Raw genomic sequence first — 12,533 nt, forward strand, 5'->3', positions numbered from 1 at the left:
TCCTCACTAGCATACCAGGCCTGGCTTTCATGGCAGTTCAGCCTTGGAATGGATGAGACTTAATGAGTGCATGCCTCCATCAGTTTGTTGCTCCACCTCAAGGACCATGTTTTCTTAAGGGATAGGGTAGAGATTTGACTTCTGAGCCACTCCACTGATCTGCCCCAATGCTGCAACCAGTACAAGCCAAAGAGAAGAAAAGTGGCTTGCTTGATCTTTTCAGAGTCAACATTTGCCTGTTTTGCAGCTTTGCAGAAAAAAAGAGAAAAGGAAGAGTCGTGTTCCATTCATGCATTGAATACAGTGAGAAGTGGACAGGGATTCAGATTCAAATTTGTCTGCATCCTTTGCTAATCCTTTTAGACAGACTTCATTTAAAATTTAAAAAGACAAAAATACTATAGCACTGGGCTTCTGCCAGTCATCTGAGATCTTATTCATTCCTGAAGATATGATGTAAAGCCTCAGCACACAGGGTCCACCTGCAAAAAAGGCACTTCTATTCATAAGCTATAAATAGGAAAAAAGCAAGGACATAGATAGCATGGCCTGGTCTACACCTACGCCAACTATACCTGGGACTTGAAGGAAGGGAGCATGCAAGCAGCCCCAGCAGCCTGTTTTTACAGACCTCTGCCAAGTCTCACACATGAGACTCATGAGTTGATTCCCTCTAAATGCCTGCCCAGGGCCAAGGCTGGATTTCACACAGGCAGGCTGTGGCACTTGCTACCTTCCTCCCGCTCTTTGAGCCCACAGACCTGGAACAACTTCCCAGTAAATGCTCTGCCTTGCTGACTGACTACATGGGGGCACAGAGAAGGTATGCACTGCGGCTGGGCATAGGACAGATCCTTCTCTCAAAGGGATACAATTCCAAGATGAACCTAGAACCACGTCTCTTTCCTCATCTTATGTTTGAACACATCAGGTGCATGTGACAGTCCACAGGTCTATTTGCAGCAGAGAAATAGGGCCTTCACTTCAGTGGCATGCAGGGTCTATCCGACTGTCCCTCCAGGGAGGGAGCCAGCCCAGAACATGCAGTGAATGCAGAACCATGACTCTCTACTACAGCTATTCCTAAGAGGCTCCCAAGCAAAAAAAGAGGGCCCTACTTTTACAGATGTTGCACATACATATTATGAGAGTCTCCAAAATTTACTAAGATAGGAAAAAGGCTGTCTACATCAGATACGCTGAACTGAGAAACCCTCAGTCCCAACTCTGTCACCCAAGAAGCAGACTCTGAAACCTTTCAGGCTAGTGGATTTTGTCACAGATGGCAAAGGCCTAAAACAGATGGGATGAAAAAGGACTTGGAAGAAGGAGATGATCAAGAATGGAACAGGCCAGGAGACACAATTGTAAGTGGGCTGTGTATTAAGAAGGGTCCCTGCAGGAAGAAGGCTGATACAGAGGGCATCTCAATATGAAGCACAGCCCAGCCAACTGTTCTGAAGATACAGGGGCTGAAGTGGTTGCTAAAGTACCCTGAGAACAGATAACTAGTTTCTGTACCCTGACATTTTCAGAAACTCAGTGAGGGAAATAGAGAAAAATAAATCCTTCCAAAGATTCTTTTCTCAATCCAACATGACAGTAGCTTAATTATATTGGAACTTCTTAAGGGCTAAACTTGAAAGAAAAGCACCCTGTAAGATTTCATGGGATGGAAACATAATTTAATAGCTATTACTACTAAACCCTACAGAATTTAATTGAAAACAGTTACAGGTAAATGTCAGATTTCCAACAGCTAGAAGATCAGAGTAACTTGATTCCGCCTCATATAAACATTTAGATAAGTCAAAGGCTGCTGAAGGACTTAACAATAGAAGCTCTACGTCAGAAGAGTGGGATTTCCAGCAACTATTTCCAGACCTGTGATTCAGGCTATCCTACCCCATTTCCTCCCCCCTCTCCCTCTCCCTCCTGCAAGACAGGCTTGTTGTAAGCAGCTTTCTGCCAAAACAAGCTTGGATGATTAAGCTAACTGCCTCACAAGGCTCAAGGATTATATCTATCTCCCTCTTTACTGACCCAGAAAAAAACCTTAGAAAGAAAAAGCAGACCTCTTAGTGACAAAGACTGGAAACTGGGGGCAGGAAGGAAGGAATCCATTGACGAGTTCATGAGTTCAACACATTCCACTGCCAGACTGACATCAATGCCCATTCCCAGGACACTCCTACCAGCTTTGCTAGCAGCAATCCACCCTCACGGGTTTCAGGAAAGCTATATTTAAACACTCTAGGCAACCAGGACCTCTGTGCAGCACCCAGACTGCATAAAACAACTAAATGTTGGTCTTTCCTCCAAAGCAAACGCAGCTCTGATTTAGACAGCCCTCCACCAGTGCTAGCCCCTGGCAACACTAGCTTCCCCCCACCCATAGCCAAAGAAGCTAAAGGACCAACAGGAAGCTTGGAAAGCTTCATAGTTGTAAATGTTAGGTCAACATAAACCACAGCACAGGACTTATTTCCCTGCAGCTCCGGGCTATCTCTACACTGCAATAAAGTCTCTTTAAAGGAGTAAGAATATTTGTCCCTCCAGAAACAAACGTTTATCAGGAAGCCAGTCTGTGCTAATGGCTGGAACGTAGTTGCAATGGCAACATTTCTGTAAGTAGTTCCTTCAGTAAAGAACTAGTTTAGTATTATCTGTCCCCTCCTCTTGTAACACAACACACAGTATATGCTCTTCTCCTCATCTCTACTAGCATATATTGCTATTCTATAGCTTACAGTTTTATCAACAGAATGATAGAGATGGTGTACAAGCCTGAACAAGACAATGCTTGAGAATCATTAGAAATAACCAAAACAGAATGAGACCCACAGTCTCACTTATGCCCAATTTCACAAGTAGGCTTGTTTTTTGTACAAGGCTGAGCACTCATAGATCTGACTGAATTCACCTAGTGTGGTATGGGGTTTTGCTTCTCCCAGTCCTGGAGTATCCACATCCCTGCCTGGCATCCAAATTAATGCGTGGAAGCTTTACATCCAAGACCCTACTGACTAGGAAAGCAAAAATCTTGTGGTAAAAAAAAAGTCAGTCACAAGTGTCACAAGAAACTCACATTGCCCTAAGAAAGATGTTGTAGGCCAGTTCAGAAACACTACTGTCTATTCTCTGTGACTGGAAACATTAGGATAATAGCACTTGCAAGTGTTGGGAAAGAGGGAGGGGAACTACTGAGATCTACTGTACAAAAGGTAGCTTTCCTAAATGCCTACCTGTTCAAGGAAACAATATAAATCCTTCAGAAGGGCCTGACTGATTCAAATACTGTCAATCAAAATTATATTCTTTAAGGTTCATACACAACCCTAGAACTGACTCAGAGCCACAGGTGTAGATTTTGAACAACCATCTACCTGTCAAGCTACAGGTTAAACAGGACCTAATCCCAAATCATCCTTAATTTGCCTGCAGGAACCCAAGTTTTCCAAGTTCTCTTTCACTCCATTTCTTTTTCCGTATATGTTCTTCAGTAGGATACACCTTTAAATGGAACATGTAATTGTTATAGCTTATGCGGTGCTGTATTTCTGTATTCTAACTCTTGAGAAAATGGATTGAAAGAAGAATGGGAATTAGTGCTTTACCCAATGAATCCTATTATGTCCTCTGCAAAGTAATGTACTCCCACTCCTCAGATAACAAGCAGATTAACCAGTAGGTCAGCTTTATGATTACTGCTGGCACTCGCTTTGTTAAGGAGAGTCAACATTAACAGCGGTGTTTGTTACGGAGAGAGGATGAATAAAAAGAAGAAGAATGTATTTCAAGCAGGTCTGAAAATACAAAGAAATGGGAAGATATACGTAAGCAAGACAACATCCCTGAGGGTGAAACTACAGGACTGTGTCATGAATCAAAGTGTATGTGGAAAAGTAGGATCAAGCACAGCAGAGCAGGTAAATCAAATCTCCACATTAAACTATGTTTCCTCCCCATTGTCTTCATTTCTTGTTTGTTCTGTCTGAAGTGAAAGGAAAATACAGAGGACTAACAAAACTGAACAGCCTGCTGGAGCAGATTTATATCAGCCAAGCATCTTACTGGTAAGCACAAAGGAAAAAAGAAGCCAAATCTCTTACAGGGAAACAGAATAGGCCTAGTTCACCAGTCAATATTCTCATTACAAGTGCTGCTATCAGGGGAGTTCACAGCACTTGAAATATGCTACAACTAACATCACCATCCAGCAGACAAAGAGACTTGATCACTAATCAGATGACATAATTGCAAATATGATAGCTGAAAGGACAGCAGCTCCCCTCTACTCTGGTGCCTGTAAACTGGGAGTCTGGGTCTACTAAAGCAGGCCAATATCTTCCTTATTAACAGAGAAACTCTGCATCCTCAGTCCTGTATCTCTTCTTTCTACCTCTCACATAAAAAGAACTATATGCTTTTATTCTCCATTCACTTTGTCTCTGCCCTATTTCTGAGGTCCCTTTGGCCTGAGTTTCCATACCAGTGCCTGCTGTTATTGTTTTGACCCTTTCCCTGGCTAGTTTAGCTGCCTTTATTAACTGCAGGCAGGTCTCCAAAGTTAGATACATTTCTCTCAGCAGTCTCTCTTTTAGCATGGTATCATACATATTACAACTGATTCTCTCCCTAATTAGAGGGTTTTTAGCATCTCCAGAGTTACATATGACTGACAGAGTTCTCATCTCATTCAGTAAGGTAAGCAACTGTTTCTCCTTTGCTTCTCAGTTTAGGGTATTTCTGGCATCTCAAACCATTCTTTCTCTGTCTTCTGTACCTTTAAAAAGACAAGAATAATTAAAAAATCATGAATGTCAAACTTCCCTAATTCCTCATTTTTATCTCCTGTAGTCACTCTATACAGTCGCAGTTCTTACTTTTGCTGCATCACAGAAGTGCGGGATTTGTGCAAACTTTTATTTGGTCTGAAAAATCCAGTGTTCCTTTAGGTCTGAGTTCCTCCCTGTTGCTAGTTAAGCAAGAGGAGAAATGCCAAGAAAACTGAGAAAAAAATTCATCATTTTACTATACTAATTACTGGCTTCTACTCTCTTATATACCACATATGAAAAAAAAAATCATGAAAATGTAGACTTGTGGGATAAGAAAAGAATCTGTAAGATTATTATTTTAAAGGATTCTGCAAATAATTAGTTGCAAAAAAAAAAATACCAACAAAACGCAGGCAGGAGTCTGTCACAGTTTACTTTAGGCATGGAATTGTGACAGCCTCCAGCAAAGACAAAAGCAATTTTCTAGCCAAATTAAGAGAAGATAAAAAAAAAGAATTCTCCTTCATCTAGAATGTGTTAAGACATTTCTTACAGTGCCACATGGGAGTTCAGGGATGCTAGCAAATGGTAGGATATGCAGAGGAACTGTAATGATGTGAAAGACCTAGCTCAGAGGTGTGAAGTCCTTGAAAGAGGAAGAATTGAATCTTTCCAGACTTCCAAACTTGACCTGGGTGCTGAAGGCTTCATATCAAGTGTGACTCAGGGTACAGAGATACTCCTGTAAGTCTTATTTGCTGAACACGCAGCACAAAGGCAAGGATGGCTCTTGACAGCATACTCAGGACTGGCAGGAACAGTATTGTCTAGGTTTGGATCTAGATGGATTGAGCAAGCTGAGAAATATTAAGCTGGGGGAGGTTTCAAAGACAGTTCCATGAGGAGTTTATCACCAGTCTTCTGCATTTTCAGAAAACACATGAGAGTGAAAATGAAAAAAAAAATTATAAAAAGATTAGTAGGCTTTACTAATACACATGAATATCAGGACACCATAAAGGAGAAATGAATGACCTAAAGGATGGAGGGATAGAGTTCTGAAACTCAATAGAGCTAGAAGCAAAATCACATGCTTGGGAACTAATAGAAACTTCTGTTTGAAATGGTAGCTCATCAGGTGGCATGAGTGCGAAAGGGAGAGTCTTCATAAAGACCCTCATTACCACCATGATGGGACCATTCAACAGTGGATGCGAATTCAGGATATACCAGTAGCGGTATTCTTTACAGGGGCAGAGAAAAGTTAATACTGTTCTATCTGTCACTGGTGAGCTCTCATACGGCATAAACATGCATGACCAGAATTCTACAAGAAAGATGGCCTCAGAATAGAAGTAAAAACGAACAGCTATTAGGTTGATCACAGGAAACAACACCTACCTTACAACAGAAGTATAGAAGTTCATTTCAGTTTACAGAAAAAAGGGCTTTAGGTAAACCCAGAGCTATTTATAAATGGGCATAAATTGGCTGTGAATAAATTTACACTGGATATTTGGGAAGGCCCCTTTCTAAAAGGTGAATGAAGTTCTGAAACAGCCTTCAAGGAGGAGTGAAGTAGACAGTGGGGGCAGGGAACAAAAATGCCAAATTGCATTTAAGATAGAACCAAGTAAAATTAAAAAGGATGTCATGATGACTGCAATGGCATGGAGCTGGATTAGACACAGAAAGTTCAATCTGAATCAATGTTCCTAATAATAGCATCCAGTACCTGCACAGAGACAATGAGGTCCCGGTGCCTCCTTCATATTCTTCCTCCCTGTAACCCACTTTCAAAGAAGAAACATTTGCAAAATACAAGCGACAAAATGCAGCAGGTTTTTTTGTTTGTTTTTAATGTAGGAATTGACGTGTTTCCAAATTTAATGGTTTTGTTTTCCAATAAGCATCAAAATTTTGGAGCTGGAAACAGCTTAGTACACTTCGCTTTCTAAAGATGGGCTGGACATCTTAACTGCTACCATGCAATATGAGATTTTTGTTTCTTGTCAAAGCTGAGTATGAGAGAAGACTCTCATTTGGAATTTTTACATTCAGTCCCATCTAGGAAAACACAGGTAAAGCCAAAAAAGAAGAAACAGTATTGTAGAAACTCAGAACCATGAGCATGGTTCAATCCCTCTAAGCCTCAGCTCTCTATGTAGATGAAAACATCCAGTCCTGTTTCCCTTACCTTACCTGGCCTGTTTTGTCCATCAAGAGTATTATACTTGTTGAAGCTTTGAGGGGAATCCTCTCTACCTCACATGCTGTCTTTTGGGACATGGAGTGTCTCTCAGTGACTTTTTGTACAATGCCAAGGAAATGTCCCTGATCTTGGTTAGTTGAGGCCTCCTGGCACCACCATGAAACAAATAAAAAATAACCTAAAGAAATCCCAAAGCAGTTGGGACATTTATCTACATTCATTTTTCCCTCCCATTTCTTGGAGAAGGATTGTTTACTTATCAGAAGATTATGTTTGTTGACCAAAGGATGAGGGGAATCCTCTCCACCTTGCATGCCCCATCCACATGCAGATTTCAGAGCGTGCCCTCACAGAAACACAGTACAAGGTTACACAAATGAACTACCCCTATATTAAGTCACCAAACGTAATCCTGACAGAAACTCCAAGCTCTTGAATTCCTCCTCCTCTGATCTCTCTCCTTCTCCTCCTTCCCTTTCCCTCTGCTTTGATTACTTTGACAGCCAAGTTCTTGGAGAGTTACTCTAGGTTACGATGTGTCACCTTTAATGGAATTCAAAGCTTTAATTCAGAAAGTGGCCACTCTCGACCTCTGACCCCACTACCACCCACTCTGCCACCCCCCTCCTTTCTCCATCTCCATGGAAATGAATAGCAGAGCGAAAAAATGGGAGCAGGCAAAGTCTAAAGCTTTTCACAGAGCCCCCAGAAGAAAGATGAATGAAACTCATTCATCACAGAGCAGGAGACCCAGAGAGCAATGTCGACTGAAAAGCAAGCCAGAGGGAGAGCAAGCAAGAGAGAGAGAGGCAGAGAGATAGAAAAGGTTACCTCATGCAGGAAGTTATGTGATTTGAAAAAGAAAAGCACAGGAGGTATGAGGGAACACAGTCCACTTTCAAAAATTGCGGATTCTAGGATTCTACAAAGAAAGATGCTGTTACTTGGGGGGGGGGGGGGAGGGGGAGGATTAGGGTGGAGTTATTTCCTCAGCCCCTTCCCCAGCAAAGAATTTCTTGTTCGATTAACAGAAAAGAATGAAAAATTCAAGGAAAGAGAGAAATGCCTAAAAAGAAATTGCATTGAATTGAATGCCTAAAGGATAGGCAAATCATGGAAAAAATAAAATTAGAAACAAACCTGTTTGAAGAAGTGTTCAAACTCCCTTAATCAAATCTCCTACTTCAGAGGTATTTTGTCTCCTTGTGTACACCTCCCATTCATCCCTGTCACCTCTGCATCATATAGCTTGATTTGTCTTAACTTCTGCTAGAGGGTAATTTGTAACACTAGAGATCAAATGCACTTAAAAGGTAATAGCTGATTCATTTAGACACAGCAGTAATTTTATAGTGTGCTCCTCTAATTTCACCTATTTCTCACAACCTCACTACAACAGCAATGGCAAGAAACACATTCTTTCACGGTATCTGAAAAAGAAACACAGTAAAGAAAAAAACAGTAAAATGAGACCATCTAGCCATCAAATGAAGGAAAAGGTGCTATTGCATACAGTCCTAAAGAGCCAGAACAGGGAGTTCGCTGATGCCAGTGACAGAAAGGAAGAGAGAAGGAAAAGAAAGGAAAGTCTGAGGTGCAGCAGCTCCAAAGAGCTTGCTTACTTGCCTGCACCACTTGAAAAAGAGATAAGCAGGACATAAAGAAGGCAAGAAGCAGTGGCAAGTGATTCCCTAACACCAGAATCTTTTGCAAAGGTATTAGATAAGAAAGTCATAGATTATACTGGGATATTTATGCAGGTGATGACTTCCCAGAAAAACAAGCCAAAATTCATCTCAAACACACCAAAAATTGGGCAGAAGCCAGCGGGTTTATGGGAGAAAAGTGATAAAGGGCTGACCTCAGTAAGAGGCATATTCTTACCCAGGAACGCCCTTGTGCACCCCTACTGTGTCTGCAAAGTGACAGTGAAATTCTCCTTTTCGCTGAAAGCCAGTTCAAAGCTTACCGGTTTAACTACCACTTAGAAGAGGGCCTACCTAGAAATTAACTGATAATTACTGGACATAGTTGCCCCTTGAAGAGTGACTACCATCCCAAACCATGTGATTTTTTTCCTCCTTATGAAAGCTAGTCAGGCATGATTCTCTTCCATTTCCCCAGTCTCTATACTACAATTTAATTCTTTTTTTTTTTTTAGTGTTCTAGTGAAAATGTATCACCCAAAAGACAGGAATCACTAAACTGTATTCAGCGCTAATTCAGTGAACAAGGTGCCAAATCAAGCTTCCTGGAAATGGCATCAGCACCTCTATTGACCAGTGAGCTCAGACCTAGAGTTCATACTTAAACTTCAGCTAAACTTCAACTTTTTGATAAACTCTATTGACCTCCATGGTGGCTCACATTCTAGCTTTAGTTTGAGCCACCCTGCTGATTCTCCAGGCAAGGAAATTCAGGCACACAAGGAAAAAGGCTCGCTTTAGCCATGCTTCTGCTGACAGTACATGCTGAAGCCACTTGGCTCAGAACAAATCACTGCTACTGAAGGTAGTATAAACACAGTCTGAATCACAGCAAGAGAGACCCAGTATATTCACAAAATCCTTTGAAGACAGGAAAATAAAAGTGGCAACCTATTTACATATGAACTGAAATTAAACTAAAGATGACAAAAAGGGATGACATTCTCCATTGTCCCCAAGTATATCTTCTGCAGCTATCAGAATGTCTCTATCAAAGATGGAAGCAGGCACAGATAACACCTTTTTTTCCCTGCGGAACAACTACTGTTATTCAGGTGAGGTTTTTTTTACCTCGTTGCTTATTTCCCCTTATTGGAAATTATTACCTCCAAATATCCAAAGGCTCTTCCTCCAAAGCTAGCTGAGACTGCAGGCATCACCCAGTAAAGCTGGTGAAGCACACTTCACTACAGAGGGAAGTCAGCATTGAAGGCCAGATGCAGAACCACTGGTGTCTCTCTGCACCTCACCCTTCATGAGAAGTAGGTCTGTAGATCTAGAAGAGATGGAAGTAGTGCTACAGATCCATGGAGCAAGCCAGACGGAGGACAGAAGCAAGAGGAAGCACTGCAATGCAGTAGTGGAGGAGAGGAAAAAGCCTACAGTGCCTTACAGTGCTGTTCCTCCCATCATCCCCACTCCTTTGAACCTCAGCATTACCTCTTCCCTTCTCCCCATGCCTGTTGACCTGTAGCTTTGTCTCTTCAAAAGCTGGCAAGCAAAGAAAAAGAAGCAGACCACTTAGAAAAGGTTTGATATATAACAGAAATGATTGCATTTATTCGAGGCATGGCAAAAGTTAATAGGATTATACTAACCCATGTATGCAGAGCAACCACACAGCTCTAGTCTAAAACAACTGGTTTCAGTGTAAGAACAAACAACAGAAACATTTTAGTGAGGAATTACTCTTTAAATGGTTCTCCTCTCTAATTGCCTCAGGCTAAGGCTTTGAACTGTCTTGACTGAAGATGCCTCTGGTTCATCCATGCTTAATCCCCACTGTAGGGAAGCTCAGGTCAGCTCCACATCTGTTTATGCTAAGTGGATTGACTTTGGTGGCAGTAAATTCTGTCACAAATGGCTCCACAGAAGTGGGAAGCCTCATTTGGTCTTCAAAGAACGTAACCCCCTACAGTAAATTTAAAGAACTTCAGTGCTCCAAACCATGAAGGACACCTGCATGTCATTAAGTACTTAAATGCTGAGCATACAGCTTTCTGGGTCACCATCTGTTCAGCAAGAGCACCAGCTCCTGGCTGCTGTTATCCCAATTCAGTGTACTCTAGGGTTTGAACTCTCAACCTTGGCAGTTCACAGTTTTCCAAAAGGTAGTGTGGGTGGATCTTCTGTGTCAGCAACACAAATTAAGAAACAGAGTCCCAAGAGGGAACAATCCAGCCCAGCAAAGTTCAGTAAAGTCTGTTTTAGGATCAGGAGCTAATCAGAATAGCTCAGAAGGTATATGTGTCTGTTGCATCTACTGCTGCCCTTCTAACCTCAGCTAGACACCTGCTTACCTATAATTATCTGGCTCTGATAACACTTATCATCTGTGTTGTTTAAACAATATTCTCTCTTGCACTAGAAGATTTGCTATCTAGGCAACTCGCCACAGGGGAAAGTTCAAAGTTAACACGCCCTCAGCTAACCTACAAAGCTTGTTGAAAACAGTTACTTGTTGCAATGTGAACTACCTGCATAAAGCTAGAGAAGAGGCATCTATCCCTAATGAGCTCAGGATATCCAGAACGATTTTTCCTTATTCCACAGGAGGCAGGTTGGCCCAGTGCAGGCAGTTCTTCTATCCAAAGTTCTCCAGCCTAGAGTTTCAACTCTTTTCAAGCTGAATCTCCAGATGGCTCAACTATATTTTGATATCATCATTAAATTAGGCAACATTAATCACAGAGCTAAAACAAATGGTAGTAGGTCCTAATGGTCATTGGGAAAGTATGATGTTTGTATGAAATAAAGCAGGGGAATAGAATATAGAGGCTTCTCTAAGGTCTGGAAAATTGATCCAGGCTATAATCATCCCTCACATCACAGGCTTACAACATCTGTTTCTTAACCTCTGTCTTCCCCACCCAAGTTGTATTACACATGAAAACCCAATTCAAGGAAGCGTACTCATGGAACAATTCCATATTCTCAGGGAGAGAAACAAACAGAGTTTTCCCATTTGGAAAAACTCTATTTGGGATTTGATCTTTCAGAATCTTCTTAAATAACGTCAGCAATTTGTCATAACTGTAGTCAGTGCTCAAACTGAACTAGAGTTCAAAGGTGCTAAGTTCCTTCTGTCTTCTCTTATCAAGAGGAGAATCAGCATTTTTCCTGATTCTGGATACATAATTTTCCTATCCACATGACTAAAAAAGCAAAAATAAAGGTCCCTCGCTCCCATGAGCAGAGGAAGTCAAGAAAGACTAAACCCTCCTTCTCTGTAATGCCTCTATCTCCTGTCTCACAAAGTCCAGAAGACTTCCTTAGCCCTTGCATATTCACCAAGCACAAGTGGGCAAGACATAGCACAAACTGGTATGGATACTCTTCTTTGATCTTGCAAGATCTTAATTTAATTTAAACTCACTCTAAAGAAGTCTCTGCTACACAAAGATTTAACACAATTAACTATTTCACCTTAAATGAGTATCTTTAGCCATCCAGATTCATTTTTCTAAAAGGCTTCATACAGACAAGCCCTAAGTATACTAAGACAGTCCCTGGATAGAGACCTTTTGTTCTAAAGGACCAAGACTTTAGGAATAAGGACTATGGCCTGCATGTCCACTATCAAGAAAATCCCTCCTGACTGGAAAGCAAAGCATAAATTTAGCTAGCATTCAACTAAGGCAAGATAAATGGGGAAAAAATATTTACAACACTTAGAAAGCAATTCTAGATTTTGATGGTAAATGCCCTTCCTGGCACTTCTAGTTTTTATAATGCACGTTTCCCTGTTCACTCTGTTTTTCCCAATATGTTTGGCTCTATTCCACATTGACAGCAGTTGAATTATAATCTGATATGATAAAAGGGCAATACAAT

The 12,533-nt window shown here is 41.3% G+C and overlaps 1 protein-coding gene across 1 annotated transcript in view; it reads right to left on the reverse strand.

Annotated features, from left to right (window-relative positions):
* Positions 1-12,533, reverse strand: part of PTN (pleiotrophin) — an 80,335-nt gene that overhangs the window by 49,035 nt on the left and 18,767 nt on the right. The window lies entirely within an intron of this gene.

The sequence above is a fragment of the Apteryx mantelli genome, chromosome 1 (genome assembly GCF_036417845.1).
Source record: "Apteryx mantelli isolate bAptMan1 chromosome 1, bAptMan1.hap1, whole genome shotgun sequence".
NCBI classification, from domain to species: domain Eukaryota; kingdom Metazoa; phylum Chordata; class Aves; order Apterygiformes; family Apterygidae; genus Apteryx; species Apteryx mantelli.